This window comes from Fulmarus glacialis, unplaced genomic scaffold, assembly GCF_000690835.1.
Source record: "Fulmarus glacialis isolate BGI_N327 unplaced genomic scaffold, ASM69083v1 scaffold17978, whole genome shotgun sequence".
NCBI classification, from domain to species: Eukaryota; Metazoa; Chordata; class Aves; order Procellariiformes; family Procellariidae; genus Fulmarus; species Fulmarus glacialis.
The window spans coordinates 17,363-27,031 of NW_009227845.1; positions in this window are offsets into that span (position 1 = coordinate 17,363).

Consider the following 9,669-nt stretch of genomic DNA (forward strand, 5'->3'; position numbering starts at 1 on the left):
GTTGACGGTTGGACTCGATGATCTTAGAGGTCTTTTCCAACCTTAATGATTCTATGATTCTATGATATTTGCACCTGAGCAGGAGCATGGCTCATGAGGCAGGTTTCTCTCGCCTATGGGGTTCTGAGATGAGAGATCGGTTTCTCCCAAATTCCCCCATCTCCTTCCTTCTGGGCCTTCCCACCCCGTGAGCTGCAGGGAGCCCTTGGCGGCCCATGTATGGTCACCGCCTGGGGAGAGGCTCTGCTGCGTTAGCAAGCCCCAGCCTTTTCTTTGCCCTGTCTATCCCCAGCTGTCTTGAATTCTCCAGATCCTTAGAGGACTCTCGAGGGCCCTTGCTAGGATGACTGCTGTTGCTAAGTATACCGGTGGTTGGAAGGAGGTTGTCTGGGAAAACTGATACGTGGAGAGTCTTTGGACCCCTCGGCACACCGGATTCCTTGGGGGAGGGATGGAGGGATGGCTGAGCCCTGCTCGGGAGTAACTGGTCACAGTTTGACCCAGCTGGGCTCATTAAAGTGGAAAAATAGCCGGGAAATGAACAGGGGAGGGCCAGATGGATAATTTAATGAAGCTGGGCAATACTTTAGCATTTCCAAATTGGATATAGGTGCCCTGGCAGTGGCATTAGGGATAAGGAACTGTCTCTAATTATAGGGAGGTATCAGGTGCCTTCGCTGTCCCTTTCTCCTTGCAAAAAAAAAGCCTGGCCTGCCTTGCCTGGCCCCTGAGCTTCTTTTGCAGTGTAAAGCTAAGGGTTTGGAGGCATGCGCTAAAGTAGGGGATTGCCCAGCAGCCTTTATTTGAATTTTACTTTTTTTAAACCACAGAAGACTCTCTCCTGGCTGGAGGACTGGCTGTTTTAAAACTCTTGGGGTAAAGCCTGGCTTTGAAGCCTGTGGGAATCCCTTTGCCTCTGGATTTTGGAGAGACCTGGCTGTGAGAAAGGCTGGGCTGGCTGTCCCAGGGACCATCCTGGGGGCTGCTAAGAGGAGGTTTTGCCAGACCAGCATTGCTGGGGTGGGGTGAAAAAGCACTTTTGCTGGTTGAGGTGGTGCTGGGGCTCCTGCTCCTCTGGAGGAAGGGGGGCAGAGGTTCAGCCCAGCCTGCACCCCTGGGGCACCCAACCCTTCTGGTTGTGGGGTGCTCAGGCATCCCCTGGCCGCACCCCATGAGGGGGCAAGTTCTGCTCGGCCTGATTTGTCTGACAGCACCGATAAAACTGCAGCAATGAGGAAAACGGAGATGTCCAGGCAGAGTTTTGGGACATGGCAGGGCTTTATTGCTTGCACGGAGCAGGCAGGCATCCCCCGGAGTGGAAATGCCCCCAAGGGAGAGCTGCTGTCAGGGGATATGCCGGCACTTTGGGACAGGATGGTGTCCTGACCTTGGGATGGAGAGGGGGGAGAGCGCAGGGTCGGTTTGCAGCCGTGCTGCCCACGGGGGTTAAGCCGTATGGGCTTTCCCAGGTTTGCTGCAGCTGAAACAGGACGAGCGCGGCTCCACGGGCACGGCTGAGTTAAGCCTAGAGATGTACAAGGTGTGTGGAGGGATGGTTTGGGAAGGAGGAAGGAAAGAGGGAGTTTTTTCCAGCCCCCCTGGTCTGGGCATGTGATACGTGGGTTTTGCACAGTGTGCTGCTTCAGGGGGTTTCAGATCTTTCCCAAAATCTGAAAGCTCTTTTTCTAGCAGTAACTGGAAGGGTGGAAGGTATCACGGCTGGCTCCACGGCAGTGAAGTGGTTAATCTCAGTGTGCCCTGGGGATCCTAGGCCCCTCTGCTCTGACCCCCACTGACCCCGCTAACCCAGTCCTGGCCGATGCTCTGCCTGCATCCCCCTTCGCATCCATCACCCCCGTGACCCTCGCGCCCGGCTGCGGGGTCTGCGCGGCGGCTGAGCGGGCTCCTTGCTGCCTTGGTGCTCTCCCCAGAGCTGGGCACTCATCCAGCCTGGCTGCTGCCTCCGGTGGGACCCTGACTTGCGTCTGGGCAGACCGCCTGGCCGGGAGGTGCTCCGAGGCCTCATCGGTGTCGCATTTTCATCGGGAACAGCTTTTTCTTTGTGGGGGTGGGAATCCTGGCTCGAAGAAAGTTGTTGCCCAGGCTCCAGGGGGGATTGGTGGCTGCCAGGCTCCTGGGACTATAATCTGGCTCTGACAGTGTAAACCTGCTGTGGTCCTCAGGGGCTCAGAGGAAACACCGCAAGGATTTGCTGCTGTCACTTCATCTTCCACGTGCAGCCCTTCCAGTACAGTCCAGCTACAAGAACCTGTCTGGGAAGGACAGTGCCCGCTCGCCTGGCGCGGGCGAGGGAGGGCTCTGCTCTGCCCAAGGCAACACCCAGCTTGCGCAGGAGTTTTGACCTCCTGTAGCTGCAGTTCCCTTAATATGAGCCCAACAAGCTCCTCATCAGGCTGAGTCTTTGGGCTGACTGAGGAGGTGCTTTGGCATCCTTTGAAGCCAAATGCATGAGGAATGGGTTCTCATAGGTTGGCTCTGTTCTCCTCAAGCCCTTCATAAGGAGAAACCTTGAGGATGTACATCAATGAAAGGAAGACACAGGGGTGTCTTTGTATGATAGGGACTCAGGGGGCTCTTTACCCAGGTTGTGCTCTGGATCATGGTCATCTGGTACACGGGCCACAAATATGTCCTAGGAGGTGCTGCGCACGCTGGGAAGGCAGCTGTCCTGCATGGCATGACTGCAGTATGATCAGTACTAGAGCAGCACCTACAGTGCCCAGCCAAGGTCAGGGTGTCACCATAGTTGGTCCTCTGTGGCTATCCCAATGGCCTACTGCCTCAGGGCAAAGAGGACAGGTTATCTCTACTGCGAGGCCAGACAACTGACGTTGAGATGTTTAGGAAGGGGAAGAGATGCCCTAACCATAGGACTCGCCCACTGTGGATTGGGGAAGAGGTGGTTTCCAGCTGGACCCATGTGACACCTGCCAGGCCTTGGCAGGTGTCTTAGGTAACCCAAGGCATCCTCAGTGGCACTTGACACCTATGTTTAGGCACCTGAATTGGTCCCTGTTTTCCCAATATCACCTAGGAAGCACAGGCCGCCGCTGAGATTTGAGCTGAGCTCTCCTGAGGCTTGGCCAGGTATCTCGCAGTCCTCAGCCTGTCCGGCTGCTCCACAGAGGCTCAGTCACGAAGGGGTTAACCAGCCCCGCTTGGAGCCTGTGTGTGTTTTCCTTGCCAGTGTATCCGTCCTAACACACACCAGATGTGTGAGGCAGCCGCTGGAGTGTCTTAATCCCAGGTTTCGGCACTCGGAGTTGTCTTTCTCACGGACAGGTCTGCAGCGGCTTTCTGGGGGCTCCACCGCTGCTCGTGCAATGCCTGAGCAGGGAGGCTGGCAGTCCCCATCCTCTGCAGGAGAATTTGCAGCAAGGCAGGATGAAATATCTTCTGTTATTTGCTGCTTTAAACAAAGTCATTCCTGGGATGGGCTGCTGGGGCTGGCAGCAGAGCTGATGCTGATAGCTCCATCTTAAGTCATATGGGGTGAGTGTTAAACCCAGGAGCTACTTGGGTTCACCCTATCTCAGAGGAGCAGTGGTGGTTCATACCAGCCTGGTGTGTCTGATAATTGTCCAGGGAATACACGGGTAAAGAGGAAAATACACGAGCAAACCCAGCTGGATTTATTAATGAATGGAAATGGCAGTCAGTGGGCTTCTATTATTAGCTTGATTGGTGACTTGCACCCATGGTCTAAAAACTTGGAGCCAGCTGGGAGCCACTGGTCTGAGATGTGCATGACTCGGTTTATTTGGAGCTCAGTTTATTTGGATTTCTCTTGCTATTGCACAGACGTGTAGGCCCAAATGCTTTTGCTAGTGTACATCAGCACCATCCCACTGTCTGCCATAAAGCTGTGCCAGTTTGCATCAGCTGGAGGTCTTCGGTTCTTTGGCTTACATGCTCATTTTGAAAATAGATCCTTTGCTAGGGATTAATTCTGCATTACCTAGAAGCCCCTCTCCCAGCTCTAGGTATATCTGTTGCTTGCTGCAGCTAAATAGACAGTATGCGCGATGCCTTTTATCAAGCCCTTGCCAGACAGTTTGGAAAATATGATCTCTTCTTCTGTGCTTGTGCATGCATGTGTTTTTCTGCTGCAAAAGCAGTTTCCTTTCCAGTGAAAGCTTTCTCTGGAGCCATTAGCATCGACAAACCCTGAGCTATTGACAGACCCCAAAAAATCACGACTGCCAGCTGTTTGGGAGGGGCAAAGTTCTCCCCCAATAAAATTGATGGCAAGAATTATTTCCTCTTAAAATAAGTGCTTCCTTGCAGTTGTCGCTTAGCTTCACGTCACAGGAGCTGACAGCAGTGTGTCTGAGCTGAGCTGTCCTCAAGGACAGACTAATGTGACTAATGTGCTCTCCTGCACTGGTGGGGCTTCTCCTTCCCTGGGGTGGCATTTGGCTCTTCTGCTGCTTCTCCACTCCAGCTGCCATCTTCCCGCACACAGCCTTAGCCGCCCCTTGTGCAGAAAGGCTCATCTTAACTTTTTGTTAGGCCTCACTTTGGAGCATTAATGACCATCCTCCCCCTTGACGGAGGCACGTGTTGGTCTTCAGGCTTTTTGGATACACACCAATACTTTTGCCTGCCCTTTCGTAAGATCTCCCATCTTTTGCCCAGCTCGCTGAGGGAAGCATGGGTGGATATTGGCAAGCTGAGATTAGATGCCTTTCCCTAGGACAAGGTGCAGCTTGAAGTGCGGGTATAGCGTGGAAGCAGGAACTGTCAAATGATGCTTGGGGGTTCCTTCTTATCCATTAGTCTACCCTGACCCCAGCTGGAGTAACCAGCCCGGCAGTGTGAGGCAGGGATTAATGGTTGCTAAAACTGCTTGTGTTGCACAATGCGGTGCTACATCAGAGCCTCGAGCCAGCTGCAGATGAGCTAATAAGTTTATATCGGGCAGAAGCTGTATTTCACTTCTTGAAAGCTGCGCCGTGCTGGTCAGCTGAGCAGCATGGCTGGGGCACAGGGCTGTACTCACACAGCAGTACTATCCTACAAGCCTATCAATATATTGCTTGGCTTTGGGTGACGCTTAAACACATCACACAGATGCCACTTGGTGAAAGAAGGCGGTGCCTCTATTACAGGTTGCGCCCCTCTTATGCTAAACATTGGAGATGGCTGAAGGTGTCTTCAGTTGCCCAGTGTCCACCTAATCCACCTAGCCAAAGCAAAGGCCACTTCATTTATTTTAAATGGACAAAGTTCAAACTCATTCAGCAGCTTTCAAAACCTCGGTGAGCAAAAGCTAGTGACAAAGCAATGCGATGCTCTAAGAAGGCCTTTTTTAGACATTTCCTACAGCGCCTGCCAGCGGGGGGACAACCCCTTGGCAGCAGTTGCCTATGGCTTATTCATCCCGGCTGGAGTCCTTTGTCCTGCTTCTTGACCCTGCAGTGGAGAGGCATCCCAAAGAGATGGAGCCGGTCTCCTCGGGGCCGATAGTCCTCCTCTTGTCCTGTAATGACCCTCCTGCGTGGGCTGGGAGTGTCTTATCTGCAGCCATTGTTTTGTCTTCCTGTCTCTTTCCCAATGGCTTTGTTGATTTAACCTAATGTATAGATAGGGTGCACGCTGCAGTAACCACGCTGGCTCGATGTGCTCGACCAGCTGCACTCCTCCAGGGCTTGGCTGAGTCACTTGGCCTTGGCCCTGGTCTATAAAACCCGTATGGTAGCTCACCGCAGTGGCTCAGGTGGTATCTCTCCCTGTTTGCACAGCACTTAGCGCAACAGGGGCTCTGATCTCCTTTAAGGATGCTGGGCTGCCCGGTTAATGCTTACACCACCTCTCTTTTCTTCCCTCCTCCCCCTTTTTTAAACCCAGGTTTCAGATGTTCCTTTCAGTTCCTTCTCCCTCGGTCCCCTCATCCTTTGTCCTCGTTTGTATCACCCCCCGAGGAAAAGCATCTTCTCTTACAAGGCTTGTAAGCTTGCGTCTCCCCTCTCACAGGGAGATGAAGCAAACTCTTGGGATTTTAGGTTTATGGATGTACCCATGAAGCGCCCCGCAGGGAGGGTCCCTCCTCCATTCTGCGTGAGGGTGAGGGGTAGCAGTGGGGTAGAGGAAGAGGGATGACCCTTCTAGACCCGGCTTCCTCTCCCTCTCATTGCTGCCACTTTGGATGTCATAGGAAAAAAGTCATCATTGATCCCAAGCCAAGTACTTCAGACTTAGTACGACACGGTGTTTGTTGACTCTTTGGACCCAGCCCACAATGATACATGTTCTTCATGGTGCTCCTCTGAGCGCGTGGGCCAGGCAAAAGCTCTGAGCCAAGACAGCTCCCACCTACAGTACCCCCTCCCTGAACACCCATGGGGTCACGCGTTGGCTTGGGAATGTCCCCTCCTGACTCATGGCCAGGGCAGAGGAAGGCTTGCCAGGGAGTGTCGTTGGGACTAGACTCCTGCACCCTGAGCTAATTGCACAGATGAGATGCCCTGCCCTCCTGACAGCACGCTTCTGGAGCTTGTAACGAGCTGTTCTGGTGTGAAGGAGACAACGTGCTGCTTTTGGCTGCTAGACACCCTGTTTCCTTGGGATTATCTCTGGCTGCCTGTTTTGGCCTCTGTATTTGGCTGCCCAAAAGTGAGTGCTGGCAGAGTAAGCCGGACTGCGCTAACTGGGAATTAGGGATGAAGGTGAGATGGGCAAACTCTACCCATCAGGCTAATGTGTAAACCACACCATCTACACAGCTGATGTACCAACTGGTGTGCCCCTCTCACTGAACTGGGGCTCCCAGGGAGCTGGGCACGTGCTGGTGTCTGCCAGGCTGGTTTCAAAGTGGGGGTTGCACGTGCATGGTGAAGAGAGGTTGGGGAGGTGTCAGGATAGGGAGAGAGGTTCGGGATGGCAGAGGGAAGGCTGCGTCACTTGAAAGGTAAAGCAGAGAGACCCCCATCAACTCCATCATCCCAGGAGGGCTGCTGGTGGGAGTGCAGGGTCTCCGGCTGGGACAGGGCTGCTTAGTCCTTGCTGAAGAGGTGAGGCTGTTGCTGCAAGAATATCTTGGGTGGGATTCCACCACTGACGTGCAGGCATGGACCTCTGGAAACCATGCTGGCAGCTGATGGCTCCTATAAAGGACCGGCCCTCGAAGCGACTGTACATTGGGGCTTATGCTGACAGTGCTTTGCATCCCAGCAATATTGGAGAAAATCGCTTGGGCTGCATTTCTTCGCTAGCAGGACTAGAGTCTTTTTGTTTCTTTTTTTTTCCTAGACCATGTGTTAGCCTCCAACTGATTTTGCAACTAGTCCTACATAGCAGAGTGATTGTGTAATTAACGGGAACTGGTGCGGCCCTATCTCTCTGGGACTCCCGCCCTCCTTCCTGCAGCGATGGAGCCAGACTCGCTCCCTCCCGGCATCTCACCTTCTCTGCTTCCCCTGCTGCTGGAAGAGCTCTGGGAAGCTCTCTGGTGCCCTGCAGTGTGTTTCTGGGGGCTCCGGGCATCCCCGCTCCTGTGGCAGGGTGCGGTTTTGCTGCAGGGATTTATGGTGGTTCTTCTAGCTTAAACTGTGCCAAAAAAGAACAGATGAATTAATTCTTTGTTTTTCTTCCTGTGTCCGCTGTACTCCTACCCGCTTCCTGGTGGGACCAGGAGGTTTGTTTCTGTGAGAGGATACAAGCAGCTGTGGGACTGATGCTGACCTTAGTGTTCTTGGATACGTGGTATGAGTCAGACTGATGCACCTGGGCTCGGCAGCAAGCGAGGGAGGAGAGGGGACAGAAGGCGCCTCTGTTCTGCGGACTGATGGTGTGGGATTTCTCCTGCACCGCTCTTTCTCCGTGGTCCCTCAGGCCCAGCCTTTGTGCTTTTGAACAGCGGGTTTAAATGCTCCCTGCCCCACGGAAACGGGGATGGTGATTCTATCAGTGTGTCACTGAGGGTACACAGTTCCCCCCTCCTTGCAAGCTGTGAGTTTAGAAGGAGGGTCCTGCTCTGCTCTCCTCTCCCTGTGGTCCTGCAGGACCCTGCTGGAAGAAGGATAAGTTTTCTTGTTGTATCTGCTGTCTGTCTTAAAGATGGAAGCCAGGGAGAAGGGCAGAAAACCTTCCCCAGAGGTCGAGTAGCACAGCCACCTTGTGAAGGCAGGAGGGTTTTCCAGGCGGAGTTCAGTATTAGGAATTTCTCTCCCTGGGAACAATGCAGAGCTCAGCCTGTTGTGATGTAGGGACTCCTTTCCTCGCTGCCTCACTTCTGGTGTTTCCAAAGACCTTAGCACCTTAGACCAGTAAGAGCTAATGTTACGACCTCTCTCTGGTCCTGGATTTCGTCACCCAGCAGGGGTTTTATCCACCCTGTTCATTGAAGGCCCTCGTCTCTGAGAGGCGGTCAGTCCTGGGTGGAAGCCTGCCAAGTGCTTGTAAGAGGAGGAGCTCACGCTGGCATCCTCCAGGAGACAAACTCTGCTGTCAAGGCAAGGCTCTCTTGCTGGGGAGAATCAAAAGCTTCTCCCCCCACCCCTTTACGCAGAGGATCTCGCCTCCAGTAGGTAGTGGTGTTCCATTGCCTCTTCCCCTCCCCACACCCAGCAAGCTCCTGCCTTCTCCTGGTGACAGCGGCCGCATTCCTCCCTGCCCCTCCTCAGCTCCCTGCAGATCGCCCGGCATCTCTGCCTGAAATTAGAGTGCTGCTGGGATTTCATTCAGCCCCCAGTTGTTGCTGGCCCACGGCTGCGAGCTGCGTCTCTGCCTGCTGGGGCTCCTCCGTCTTGCATCCTTGGCTGGCTCGGACCAGGGGAGTCACTGGCAGGTTCGGACCGATTCCCTCCAGAAGGAAAACCCTGTAGGTGCATACTTCATTTCAACTCTGTGGGCAATTGCGGTGAAGTCAATAGGAGTGTTCACATGCTTAAACCTATTACTCCTGTAAGTACTTGCAGGGCTGGGACAGGCTCTCTTTGAGCAACAGAGACCTTTCGTGGTGGATCTCTTGCACCTTCTCACCAAATTTAGGAAAAAAAAACATGCAGCATGACCGCATCTGAGCAGCCCACAGAGTGAGGCCAGCATCAATGGCTGTGCTCAGTGTTTTTTTTTGTTGTTCCTGATCACCTAGGGGATGCTTAGTAAATATCTGCAGAAAAAAATAAAGTGTTTTGAAATGAAGAGACAGTGGGGAGGAGGGCAGGCGCTTCCTTCTGATCTGGCTTTAATGCACTTCTTTTTTATTGAGATTTCTGGGTGTATTTCATAGGCAACTTCCCCATTTCAGCTTATCAGGCAGCAAGAAACACTTCAGCAGAAGTGATTGAAAGGAAACGTGTAAATGAGATGAGAGCGACTAAAAGCAGAAGGAAGGTGAGGGTCTAAGCAGGGTGGTCCCATCATAAGTCCTCCTGTATAACAGAAGATCTTTTCCCCAAAAAAGGCACACGTGGACCAGGAGATGCAGGTTAGGGAAAAAAGACTAGTTTTTTTTCCAAGACTGCTCCCATAGTAGCATGAAGAGCACCCATCTGAATGCATGGCAGACGGGCATTTTGTTTTAGCAGGTGGCAATGTTGTTAGTCCTTCATCAAAGACTCATGCACTTCTTTAATCTCCTGAAATACCAGTGTTTCATGGAGGCAAGCCAGATTTTTTTGCTGTTGCCCAATTTGACGGCTGGGG